This window comes from Marmota monax, unplaced genomic scaffold (assembly GCF_021218885.2).
Source record: "Marmota monax isolate L192 unplaced genomic scaffold, Marmota_monax_Labrador192_F-V1.1 WCK01_AAM20220418_F8-fsc00206, whole genome shotgun sequence".
Taxonomy (NCBI): Eukaryota; Metazoa; Chordata; class Mammalia; order Rodentia; family Sciuridae; genus Marmota; species Marmota monax.
In genome coordinates, this window is record NW_026694490.1 from 795,724 (window position 1) to 810,444 (window position 14,721).

Genomic DNA, 14,721 nt, shown 5'->3' on the forward strand with positions numbered 1-14,721 from the left:
CCAAAAATGATATAAAAATGGGCAGTAAGCCCACTAAAAGATGTTCAACATTATTAGTTATTAGGGAAATGTATTATCAAAACTGCAAGTAGATCCCACTTGATGCCTACTAGGATGGCTATATTTTTCAAAAAAAGATGAACAATAAGAAGTGCTGGCAAGGCAATGGCTAAACTGAGACCTTCACACATTGCTGGTTGGAAGGTAACATGGTGCAACCTGTTTGGATACAGTTTGTCACTTCATCAGAAAGTTAAACAAAGAGTTACCATATGATATATATATATATATATATATATATATATATATATATATATATATATATATATATGAATTTAAAACATGCTCACTCAAAAATTTGGACATGCATGCTCATAACAGTGTTATTTATAATAGCTCAAAAGCTGAATAACACAAATGTCTACCAGTTGATACATGGATAAACAAAATATGTTATATCTTACAATGAAAAAGCCTTAAAAAGAAATGAGATGCTGACATATGCTATTAATGTAGGTTAATTTCAAAAACATTATGCTAAGTGAAAGAAGCCAGACTCAAATGGTGTTATATTGTATGATTCTATATCTACATGACATATTCAGAATAGGCAATGTAGAAGTGCAGAAAATAAATAAGGGTTACCAGGGACTGGGGAACAGAGACCATGAGAGTGACTGTTAATGGGTATGGAGTTTATTTTTGGAATAAAGAAAATTTTATGGAATTATATAGTGATAATAGTTGCCAAACTTTTTAAATATACTGAAAACCATTGGACTATGCTATTATACTTGGTACATTGTGTGGTATGTAAGTTATATCTCAAAAAAAAAGAAGAAATATGAAAGGAAAGGGAAAAGAAGAAAAGAAGGGATGAAGGGAGGCAAAGAAGATAGAAAATGAAGAAAGAAAAAGAAGCAGGTTAGAGAATTTCATCAAAACCAGGGGGAGAGAAAAGTTAGCATTTGCTCTCTTCAGTTTCTCGGTTAAAAAAATTTCATCCAAGTACATTTTTTCGTTTATCAAACATTTTAGAATCAATTTAGGAAGTTAATTCTTATACAGTTTAGAATTAAATTAGGAAATTGCTTCCTTGTTTCTAAAACTAGAAAAAAACATTAAATTTGAATTCTGAATTCCAGCTCTCCCCCAACCTGCCATATTCATGGTATTCTCAGAATAGTTAATGCTGGCACATAACCACATGGTTACTAGTATTTCTAAAACTTTAAGAGAATTTCAATTCATTTTATTAGCCACTTTGAAAATACCTGGTGTTTTTCAGAAATAAGGCTATTATATATTTTCCAGCATTTATTCTAATACTTTGCATATTATTGGCATCTGGTTTCAAAAAAAGTGAAAGTCAGTGTCTCAGTCATCTGAAGCTGCTATAACAAAATACCATAGACTGTGTGTCTTAAACAATAGAAATGTATTTCTCACAGTTCTAGAGGCTGGAAGTTCAAAATCAGAGTGGTGGAATTCTGGCAAGGGTTCTCTGCCAGGTTGCAAATTACCAAGTTCCCTTTGTTTCCTCACGAAGTAGCGGGCAGAGAAGGGAAGTAAGCTCTCCCATCACTCTTACAGGGGCTCCAATCCCATATATAAAGGTTTCATCCTCGTAATTTCATCTAATCCTTATTACTTCCCCAAAAGTTCAACCTTTCAATACCATCACGTGGAGGGTGTAGAGTTTCGATATACGAATTTGGGGGGAATGCAAACATTCAGTGTCTCTTGCAGATTTGATATACAGAAAAAAATGAAGGCTAAATGTTAAGAACAGTGTGAAATGAAGAAACACTGTTTCTATGTAAAACTGTGAATAATAATATAAGTTGACTGGAACTTTATATTCCTGAAAGTTGATATAATAAATCCATTTGCTCTAACAAAACCATGTACAGCCATTTAGGAGGACTTCATAGTGTCTAGGCTAAGAAAAGGGTGTTTGCTTGAACTAGTGTGGTAAAAATGAAGTTAGAGAGAAACAGACAGATTCAAGATAAATTCAGGAGATAGAATCACAAGGACTTGGGATAAACTGGATGTGAAAGTGACAGAGTCATATTTTCTGTTTTATAAAAATGGATGAAGCTGCCTGCCATTCATGAGATAAGGAAGGTTGGTGAGGGCCAGTTTGGAAGATAGGAGAGAGCAGAGATGATGAATTTACTTTTTAAACATCTTGAGCTTCAGTTGTAAAGGTGAAAAGTGGGTTGTTTAATATCAGGTCTGAAACTCAGTGGAAAGTCTGGATGAGAGATACACTTGGGAATTACAGGCATATAAATAAAGTGTTTAACTATATGTATCCTCTCAAACAGCAATTGGGCCTCTAGGAATTTATCCTTAGAATATATTTCATTATATACATAAGGATAAAACTATAAGAATGCTTATCTTAATAAACCCCTAATTTCAATATTTTGACAAGGACCTGAATTTAGAGGAGTGATTGTGTGGGGATTTCTTCCCGCCAACAATCAATCAATTTTGCAGCAGACACCACCAGCAGGGCATCCTCAAATTCAATTCACTTCTGACACTATCCACCTGATTTCACAGGTTGAGGGTTCAGTCTCACAAGACTGTCCCCTCGCTTCATATACCAGGCCTAAAAACTGACTATGAACTGAGATTCTGACTAACCAACTATAAACCAGAGGTTCCCACAAGCCCCTCTTGAACTCAGGGAAACACTTACTTACATTTACTATTTTATTATAAAGGATATTACAAAGGATACAGAGGAACTGTCAGAAGTTTTTCATAGGTTGAGCAAGATATTCATAGGGTAAAAAATGGGAGAATGGACATGGGACTTTCATACCTTCCCTAAGCATACCACCATCCATGAATCCCCATGTGTTCAGCTATCAAAATAGCTCTCTGAATTGTGTCCTTTTGGGTCAGAATGAGATAAAGGCATCAGAAAGAGTTGGTGAGTAGGGAAGAATGGCGGAACTTTGGATTGGGCAGAGGGGAGTGAAGGGAGGAGAGAGGTTTGGGGGTGGGAAGGATGGTGGAATGACATGGATATTATTACCCTATATACACATATGATTGCACGACCAATGTGACTCTGCACCATGTTCAGCCAGAGGAATGAGAAGCTGTGCTCCATTTGTGTACAATGTGTCAAAATGCATTCTACTGTTATGTATAACTAGTTAGAACAATTTTTAAAATTTTTTTTTAAAGTGACAAAAAAAGAGCTGGTGAGCACGTTGAGCATTGCAGAGGAAAGTTTGTTTACTTGGGACACATCTGATTGCTTCTTTAGTGAAAGGCAATGATATTTGAGGTGATAAAATGAGGTTTTATTACATAGTCATAACAAATTAAGTCATAGGCCACTAGTGATCAATTCAACCTCAGTCACTCTCCCCTCTCTGCGGCTGAGAGTGCCAGCCCTCTAATCATGACTTTCTGGTGGCCAGTCCTCATCCTGAAGCTACCTAGAGGCCCTCAGCCACCAGTCATTTCATTAGCATATGAAAGATACTCATAACTCAGGATTACAAAGATTTTAGGGGCTCTGTGTCAGGAAATGGGAACAAAATCAAATACATATTTCACAATATCACAGGGAGAATTTTTAATATGCTGTTGATACATATATAGCAGGGACTTAGGCTGTTTTTCCTAAAAGCAGTAACTTTTCAGTTAGGCCTGTAGATGCCCAATAGGCAACTAAAAGCAGGATAAATCTTGGCATCTCCATCTTCATTTTGTGTCTGTCTCCTTTGTTACTTAAATTTGGCATCAGGTCCTCCTGCTCAGTTCCTCATATGAGCATGTTAATCACTTAAGGAGTGTTCACCTAAAAACCAGTAATACAATGTTTATTGCCCTAAATGTACCTAACCTATCTTGTACTCCCTTCATGACTGAGACAATATTTGTGGGACATCAGACTGTCAGTTTTTACAGTATCATATCCTAGGAGTGGTGCCTAGAAGTCTTTAGTCATTGTCAACATTATACCTTCTAGAAGCAGCAGTATAAAACTATTCTCCCCTAAGCAATAGCCCCCTTCCAAGATCACATGTCTGATAGATAAACATCCTGAGCAGCAAGTGAAAATTTTCCCTCTCAAGCAATAAAAAAAAAAAAAAACCTTCTCTGGAGCCATCACAGAATCAGAACTGAAAGACTGATAAACAAGACCACAATTTAAACAAGACTGCTTAATTATGAATACATCTTGCCCCCTACCCCAACTCTTTTCCTCAATTTTAACATACTGTTCATGTCAGCAGCTGAAGATGGGGTTGAGAAGTTGGATTTTACTTTGCCTTCCCAATATGATCATATTGACCAAAAGTTCCTTTTCTTGCTTTCCATCATGACCTTTTCTGTTTGATTTTAGGGGCATGTGGCTGGACCTGGTTTGTTGGAACCCCCAGAATAAGGCCTCTGGCCTGAGACTGTAGTAACACAAAATGTTGCAGAGTCTGAAAAAAAAACTGACATTATCTTATGCCCTTCATGGGGCCATAAATTGCTTCAATCTTTTCAAGGCACATTTGATGATATGTATTAAAATAGGAAATGTCTATATTCTCTGAGATAGCAATTTACTCCTGAAAATTTATCATACAAAAATAGTGGCACACATAGGTAAAGGTATATGTAAAAAGTATCCTTTTTAGCAATGATTTGTAACAGTGAACAATTTTAAAAGAGCTTAAATGGCATTTATAGCTGATTGGTTATATTAAAAAGTGTACAGTCACCAGGTGTGGTGGCACACACCTGTAATCCCAGTGGCTTGGGAGGCTGAGGCAGGAGGATCTCAAGTTCAAAGCCAGCCTCAGCAATGGTGAGCTTCTAAGCAACTCAGTGAGACCCTGTCTCTAAATAAAATACAAAATAGGGCTGAGAATGTGGCTCAGTGGTCAGTGCCCCTGAGTTCAATCCCTGGTACCAAAAAAAAAAAAAAGTATACACTCATGAAATGGAATTCTCTGACTGGATTAAAGGAAATGAGATGGAGCTATATGTACTGTCATAGAAAGACGTATAATATATATGTTAAGTTTTTTAAAAAGAACAAGTCGCTATACAGTATGCCCAGTGTGACTCCATCTTCTACAAAAGAAATGTGTCTGTGGGTGGGAGACTTATTTTTTAAAAATTAGATAACAGTAACTGTCTTCACAGGGAAATATAGAAAACAGGGAACTTCTACTTTCTAAATTATAATATTTTTATTACTTGAATTTTTCAACAAGCATATATAATCAGAAAGAAACTACTCAACATATCAAAAATGGAGGAAATCTTAATGAACACTGAGTGATCCATAAAATGATGTAGGAACATATTTTTTTATCTGAAATACATTCCCAATTTGTTGTTAGTGGCAAGAATGGCCTGTATATACAGTAACATAGGATAATATTAGAAAGATATATACAGAGTAATATGATTTAATATGGTCCCACATTTGTAAAAGGGAATGTATGTGTATCCCCAAAGACACATTTATATGGTTTGAAAAGTAAAATAGGTGCAAGCTATTTTTTATGTATGTTGTATATTACTATGTTATTTTTGCCATTGAAATGAGAAAAATAGAAATTAAAGTTTAAAACATGAAAAATCTTATTTTAAAGTGGCATGCAAAATAGGTACAAAGCTTTTACTGACATTGAAAGATACTCATACATTTAAATTAAAAATGATTACAACTTGTGTGTGTATATCCATATACATATATATATCTGAACATAGAAAAATTCTAAGTTCTACCAGCAAAAGTAGAAAGACACAACTTAACTTCCATATATATACATGGGGACAAATGCATGGAGTACTGCATACATGGCATACGTTAAGGGCAACTGGGTGGCAGGCCACTCCCCTCGTGCTAGGCGTGTGGGTGGCAGGCTGCTTACCCTGTAGGCACAGCCCTGGGTGTGAGGCCATGTGTTGCAGTCCCTGTGCTTGCTCCACAGCCCATTCCTTGATTGGTTGCTTCAAGGGCAGTTAGCAGAATTGCATTGGTGGCTGCCTGTAATCGGCTTAGCTACTGCCTGAGTATATACATGATAACTGCGCAATAAAATCAGACCTGCTTCCTGCTTGGTCTCTGGAGGTCTTGATTAGCAACTCTGCAGCCACCCTCTCCTGTACCCTGTTCCATAGATCTCCTCACTGGATGAAAGAGAGCCCAAGTATGTGTGTGTGTGTGTGCGTGTATATATATATATATATATATATATATATATATATATAGTATTATAATATATAATATTAATATATTATAATATATAACATATATTACAACACATACATATGTTCATATATATTGTATTCAGTTGTATATTAGTTGTAGATGAACACAATAACTTTATTTTATTTATTTATTTTTGTGTGTGCTGAGGATCGAACTCAGTGCCTCACACATGCTATGCAAGTGCTCTACCACTGGGCTACAATCCCAGCCCTTGAACTTCTTAACTATAGGATTCTAAGTGATTTTTTTATAATTTTCTTTTTTAATGTTTATTTTGTAGTTGTAGTTAGACACAATACTTTATTTTATTTATTTTTATGTGGTGCTAAGGATCGAACCCAGGGCCTTGCACGTGCTAGGCAAGCTCTCTACCGCTGAGCCACAACCCCCCAGCCCCTAAGTGATTTTTACTGATGCATTATAATTATACATAAGAGTGGAATTCATTGTGATACATTCGTATGTGCACATAACATAATTTGGTCAATTTCATTCCCCAGTAGCACCCCTCTACATCACCTCTTCTCTCCCCTGATCCCCTTCCTCTACTTCACTGGTCTCCCTTCTATTTTCTTGAGATCACTTTGTTATTCCTTTTTTACCCCCTTTAGCTTCCACATATGAAAGAAACCATTTGACCCTTGACTTTCTGAGTCTGGCTTATTTCACTTAGGGTGATATTCTCCAGTTTCAACCATTTTCCTACAAATGTTATAATTTTGTTCTTCTTTATGGCTGAATAAAACTCCGTTGTGTATATCAAATTTTCTTTATCCAATCATTGGGAATGGCACTGCTATAAACACAGATATGTATGTATCTCTACAGTTTGCCCACTTTAATTCTTTTGGCTAAACACTGAGACAGTTATAGTTGAGTCATATGGTTGTTCTATTCCTGGTCTTTTGTGGAAACTTCATACTGATTTCCATAGTGGTTCTATTAATTTACAATCTTGCCAACAATGTATACGTGTCCTTTTTTCCTGCACCCTCCCCAGCATTTATTATTATTTGTATTCTTGGTGATTGGCATTCTAAATTGGAGTGAGATGAAATCTCAGCATAGCTTTGTTTTGCAGCTCCCTGATTGTTCAAGATGTTAAACATTTTTCATATATTTGTTGGACATTTTTCTTTGGAGAAATTTCTGTTTAGCTCATTTGTCCATTTATTGATGGGGTTATTTGGGTATTTTGGTGTCAAGTTTTTTGAGTTCTCTTTTATTCTTTATGATTGCTGAATCTTACAGATTTTTTTCTCAATGAGCAAGCATAACTTTTATAATCAGAAAAAAAATGATTCTATGTTTACTTTAAACTCACACATGTTGTTGCACATATGCACATGTACATACACACATTCATACGCAGAAGAGCTTCTCTTTAGCTGAGGGTGGAAGATTCCATAGGACTGGATGACTCCCTGACTGCTCAGGACAGACCTTAGCGATTGTTCCAAATCTGCTTTGTGTGTGTGGTAGGAAGAATAGACTGATGAGGAAGCAAAAAGAGGAAAGAAAGAAGGGAGATGAAGAAAAACAGAAGGGGGTGAAAGGATGAGGAGGAGGTGAGAGAGACTCAGAAGCATAAACTAGTGATATAGCTGACTTGCTTGGAGAAAATCCAAGCAGAAGCTGCCTGCCCACTAATTTGTTTCTTATGCCATGAAAACTTCTGGAAAGCTGTCTGGATGGTAGAGAAGCAACTCCTCCTTACTCCTTTACCCCCTCCTTCACACCTTTCCTCCTTGCATTTCTGTTCTATGATGTTCAGCCTGCAATTCTAACTCTGGACTCCAAGTGGCACTCAACTGTATTTTCTGAATATTTTCCAATGCACATGTATCATTAACACAGGGGAAAAAATGAAGCATTAAAAGCTTTTTCCTAAGCAGGCTATGAACAAATATGTACAGAAATATTCAAATTTGCTTTAAACATAGACAGAAAAGAACTAGAAAATAAGCACTGCTTCAGTTGATCAATAGAGATTCAAAAGAAAACCAACAAAAAGCACCTAATTGAGTATCTGGCACATAGGTAGACACTTAGCTAAAGTTAGTGCCCCTAATATTGAGAAATCTTCCCCTCCATTAACAGCACTAACAGACAAATTTTCAGTCAATTAGCTAATCCATGCTACAAAGAGTATTTTAAATGTAACAGCAAAAAAAAGAAAAATCATCTAATATATATATATATATATATATATATATATATATATATATATATATGAAAGTCAGTGTCATTTCTATAATTTATAGTGTATTGTCTAATGGAGTTGAGGTGAGGATAAATTCGTACCCATTTCCTATTAAATAACCTTTAATTTCTTTTCTCTTTAGAAAATGTATAGGAACTAGATGTCTATGTTGTCTTTGGATTGCAGAATATAAAGATATTATAAAAGCACAAATCTCAATGCCCGATGAATAATGCACTGGAACAAAAGTCAGGTGATATTATTCAAAGTCCTTGAGTGTTTGAGAATGTCACTATTATCTTACTATGAAAATTACTTCATACTGATTTTTTTCCTGCAATTCATTTTATTCCTTGTTGTATACAATGTTTCTTCATGTAATTAAAGACATATTTCTGGTGCTTGAAAGAATAAAATGAATCACACCACATTACTAAAAAATCAATTGCATCTATAAAGCTGTCCACAGGACAAGGATTCCCAAGACCCAGGCAATGGCCTGCTTCTCAAGCATTACTTGTTATCCATGTTAATGACTAGGTAACCATGGCAACCATCAGGTCTCTAACATCAACCCACGCTCTTCACCACTAGATTATGCTGCCTCTTAAAGTACATGTCTAAGAAGTCCCCACTGACAGGCTCTGGCAGACAGAACTGCACAAACAACATGAAAAAGGAAAAAAAAAGTATCTTCCTCAAAAGAAGAGAAATACCTAGAGCCCTCAAAGGCCTGAAGAATACAGAATACTAAAAGTATGGAAACCTCAACTCCCTCCACCCCCAGAAACACAGACACACAGTAAGTACAAAACCAAAGAAATATATTGCTCCTGGGGTGTTATGAAAATCCTCCTTCTTTAACATACCATATGACAATATTTGATCTCTGTTATCTTAATCCCTATATTTTCCCTATTTTCAAGGTCTGCTTTTCTCCCACCAGCAGATCCACTCGTGGGATTATAAAGGCTGACATCCCACATCTGCATCTCTCAGAACAGACCTCACAGCCCAACTCCAGATCCATATGATCAATAGGTCACAAGAGAGCTCCAATTGGATAACTCACCAGCTCCTACAGGTCAGCTTTTCTCAGCTTGAGCTCCTCCACTTGCTCCCTGCCCCGATCTTTTCTAAGTGTTCTCACTCTCAGCAAAGTATACCAACAACCCACTCATTGCCCAATCCAGCATCCCTTCTCTATCTCATCTCTCCATCTGACTTGTTAAGTCATGAATGTTAATGTCCCCCAAAGTTCATATGTTGGAACTCACACTCAATGTGATAGTGGTAAGAGCTAAGGCCTTTGGGAAAGAATTGAGTCTCAAGGGTTCCACCCTCAGGAAGGGATCAGTAAGCTTCCTTGGCCCCTTCCACCATGTGATGATGACACAGCAACAAGCTGCCATCTGCAAAGCATCCTCACCAGATGACAAATCTGCTGGAGCCTTGATCTTGTTCTTCCCAGCCTCCAAGCAATCTTCTGCTTCTCAGATTACCCAGTCTACAGTTCTGAGTCAGAGGGGACTGAATGGACTCTGATTCCATCCATCCGCCTCCAAAATGCCTCTCATTAGACCACTTCTCCTGGATGCCACTCTTGCCTCCCTTGCTCTGGCCATCTCTCTCCTAGATGACTGCAGCAGACTCCTCTGTTGCCAGTGGGTGGGAGTGGGGGCAGGAATGGCCCCAACAGAGAGCTCTTCGTGAACTCTGAGTTCTTTCACATCTGACTGAAAACATCTCAATAGCTTGCTTCCCACTGCTCTGGTGATGTAGTCCAAACAACCTTAGTGTGGGAGGCAAGACCTTCCATAGCCCTGTTTCTGCTCACTTCTCCACCTTCACTGTTTGGGCCAGACTGAACCCTTTTAACTTCTCTGAATGTACCCCACACACACACACACACACCCCTCCTGCACATGTTGGGCTTCTGCCTGGAGCATGCCCTTTCATCCTTTCATCTGCCTTGACCCACACAATCAAGACTGGTCTGTTCAAGTGTGCATATTCTGCTATCACACCTGGACGGGCAGCCCTTTCACTGTGTCCTACAGTGTACTCTTGAGTCCATTGTGGCTGGCTTTTACTCATCTAGCTTTCAAAGGGAAACTGTTTCCAAATGCTGGGTGTGTGTGTGTCTGTCTGTCTGTCTGTCTGTCTGTCTATCTATGTGTGTGACTGTGTGTCTGTATGTGCTTCCCTCCTTTAAAAATAACTTATTTGTGGCTGGAGAAGTAACTGAGTGGTAGAGCACTTGCCTAGCATGTATAAGGCCATGGGTTCAATCTCCAACACCACAAAAAATAACTTAGTTGGAAGATGATTCAATAATTTCTTGACAGAGACTGAGTTTAGTCCTGTGTCTGTAGCCATGCTTCCTCTTAATTATGTGTGATGCTTTTCCACTACTGATCTTTACTAGTACCCAAGAACATTTGTGACTTTATATTTCATGTAAGAATTGTATAGAAGTTATGAGTTCGAGCTTTTTAGTCAGATTGCATAGGAACAAATTCTGATTCTGCTGTTATTTATATGACCTTAAGCAAGTCACTTAACTTCTATGCATTTTCCTTATGTGAAAAAATTAGGATAACAAGCAACCTTTCTCATAGGATAATTACGAAGTATACATAAGATGATGAGTCTAAAATGCTTAGATCAGTGCCTAGCACATAGTAAGTGCTCAGTAGATTTTAACCAAAATTATCACTCAAGTTGCTGCTTTCCTTTGCATATATCTTTTCTTCCAGAGATTAAAATACCTACTTTCTCTGCATTTAGAGTCTATAGCCATTAGGTCTCTTCCAGTTGTATGTCTTCAGATATACCCTTTTTCTATCAGCTTCCTACTTGCTTATAAATTGAGTGCTAAATATATCCAATGATAGAGCTTCAAAGACAAAGGAACTAAAGATAACTGCTCATACTTAATTGAGAAAACACTAATTTGTAATTAGTTTTTCCTATGATTTTGGACTTTTGAATCTCCTCTTTGGCTAGGGTAAAAGTAATAGAAATTCCATCTTCATATAAAATTAGTTATATAATATGTTTTTGGCTTATTTTGTTAAACCATAATAACAATCACAGCAAGGTCTAATAATACAGTCTAAGTACTCAAGCAAAGGCTCTCCCTCCTACCATCTTCTAATTAGCTGACATTTTAAGGTAGGATGGTTTTGAATGACCAGCCAACTGCAAAATAGGTTTCCTTTGTTCCTTCCATTCCCTGCTAATTGAGTTAGAATAATCACATCATTAAGTAGCTTCTATGGGCAGTCAACCCACAGGAGGGGGGCAGATGAGTGTGTGCCACAGGAAGGTGCATTTGAAAGCATGGACATTTAAACTATCCCCCATATCCTGTGTCTTCAAGTATTAAGATATCAGAGTTTTCTGGAAACTAGAAAGCCCTGGCTTCATAGTGCTCCTTAACTAATCAACCATATTGCTTCTTTCAAGTTTTTATGGATAGGTCGAGGCCATATTCATAGAAAGAAAATTTCCAAGATTAAGAGGAGAGAAAATGAGAGAGACTTAGAGAGAGAATGAGAGAGAAATTGGAAGAAAGAGGGAAATAGAGATAATAGAAATTCATGATGTATACTTTCTTTGTCCTATAATTTGGGCCTGTGCCTTGTCAATACCTAATAAAATACTCTGATTATCTGCCAGAATTTATGGATTGAATATGTTAAGGACTTTGTATGGTTTAGTAGAATATTTTTTTTTTAATTCCTAGGGGAGGCTGGGCACAGTGGCTCATGCCTGTATTCCCAGCAGCTCTGGAGGCTGAGACTGGAAGACCACAAGTTCAAAGCCAGCCTCATCAACAGTGAGGCACTAAGTAACTCAGTGAGACTCTGTCTCCAAATAAAATACAAAATAGGGCTGGGGATGTGGCTCAGTGGTTGAGTGCCCCTGAGTTTAGTACCTAGTACAAAAAAAATCCCAAGGGAGTAGTTTTCAACAGAGAAGCCTGCAGTGAATGTTGGGAGTTCAGTAGGTGAATCCTAAAGTGGGAAATGTTTGACAAGTCAAGAAAGACTGATATTAACACTTGTATCATGGGGCTGCAAAATTATTGGCATTCAGTACCCAAGTGCTCATCCTTTTTTGGGTATGAGACAAATGGATTAAAAGGGAATGAATGAAAACAGCTGAAATTCTAGTGATTAAAAGAGAATGGATGAAAACAGCAACCACTGCCTCTTCTACACTGTGCTATTTATCCTGTCTCTTCTAGCTACCGCTGACATCCCTAATGCCATATGCTGTACATATGTCTGCCTATGGAATGAGGAAAGCTTGATCTCTCACTCCCTGATTACTTTGTTATCATTAGTCAGTCCATCCCCATACATTCACAATTTTAAATCTGTTGAGTGAATGTTGCTAGTCAATAGGACATATGAAGCAGGAACCTGTTACAGGAGCCACGAAAGAAATAGACTTTCAAGTGGAGAAAGTTTGATGAGCATGTCCATGAATAAAGAAGTGCAAGTATTTGCCATTCCCCTAAGCATTTAGTATTCAGTATTTGTTTAGTTACCTCTTGTGGAGGAGCTCCCTTAGCCTCTTGCATTCCTTCTTTTCCCATTTCTTCACATTGTTAAAATTTCTGTCTAGAACTAGGAATGTAGCTCAGTGGTAAATTGCTTACATAGCCTGCATGAGACCAGCAGCTCAATCCCTGACACCACCAAAAATGTCTATACTTTCTGACTATATGTAGACCTGTGGAGAGAGAGAGGGATAATGGAGAGATAATGTAGACAGAATCACCTAGGAGCAAGACCACAAAGTAGAAAAAAGTGACCTTGAATCAGGAATGCCTTTGGAGACAATGGCTAAGGAAGTCCACAAAGCAATCTCCAGTGTCTTGTACTGTCCCTGTGTCGGTAAATTAAGAACAATATGGATATCTCTACATAGTTTCAGCAAATATTTGAAACAAATTCACCTTTCACATAAGACAATGGAATCATGACCCCAACTAACATGTCCCACCAGAGCTCAAATCCTAATCCAAAGTAGGGACTGGGAAAGAGAACAATGAGGACAGATATTCAAGAGAAATGGAATGGAGATATATTGGGTTTGGTCTTTATGTCAGGTCCTATGCTGGTCCTGCTCCATGGGGCCACTGAAAATCTTTATAACATTTAAGATTCCTGGTTCACAGGTCCTGATAACAGTATCCAGCCATGTCCTTAAACAGCTTCCTCTCCATCTAAAAGTACTAGGTTTTCTTCTCTAAGGCTTCCCTGCTCTTGCTTCAAGGAAAGTTTCACTAATATGTGCTCCCAGACTGCTTTTGCTTTTTTTCTCCCTATGGATTTGAATATGAGTGTTTAAATCCCTTGTGTTTCTCATTTACTTTAATACCAGCAGCATTGACCAACCCAGTGACAATAGGATACATCTCACTTGATTTTTGCATTGCTTTTAAAATTATCTGGTGCTCAGTACTTTATAAGTAAAGAGTTTTACTTTGACTCATGATTCTGATGTCTGGAAGATCCAAACATTGTAGCACCAGCATCCTGATGAGGTGCCCCTTAACTACATCACAATGTGGCACAGAAGTAGAAAGGGAAATGATCACATGAAGAAGAAAGTAAATGCATGGAATGACCTCACTTATGGCAACCCATTCTCAAGAGAATGCACTCACTCCTGTGAAACCCAACCCACTCCACCAGCATTAATCTCTTCATGAGAGTAGAGCCACCATGACTTAATTACTTTCCACTAGGTCCTGCCTCCTAAAGGTTCCACCACCTCAACACTGCCATACTGGGACCAAGGTTTCAACACATGAAACTTAAGGACACAAACCATATTCAAATCATAGCAGACACCAAAGCAGTTTAGCAGGTGTAAATAAGTATGAACAAGAGCAAACTAATTCCACATTAGTCATCTACAATCTAGGGGTCAATTTACATAGTTGAAACCATTCTCTATAAACAGTCTCAGTTTCTCTTTAACTGGAAACTTCTCAGGCTTCTGACTAGGAAGAGTATATAGCAATCACTACCCCTTCAGTCATTCATAACTTTATAGTTTGCATATGTGTACGAGTCTTACATCACTAAACAAAATCAAGAACTATGAATATTGAGGTCAGTGTTCTAGGCTGATCCTTTCACTGCTTCTGGTCTAGACTTAGAAACAGCCACTCTACTTTCAGGGACTGCTGTCAATGAGTTGCTAAGGTGGTACAGAAAACTGTTGGCCCTAGCTACACTCT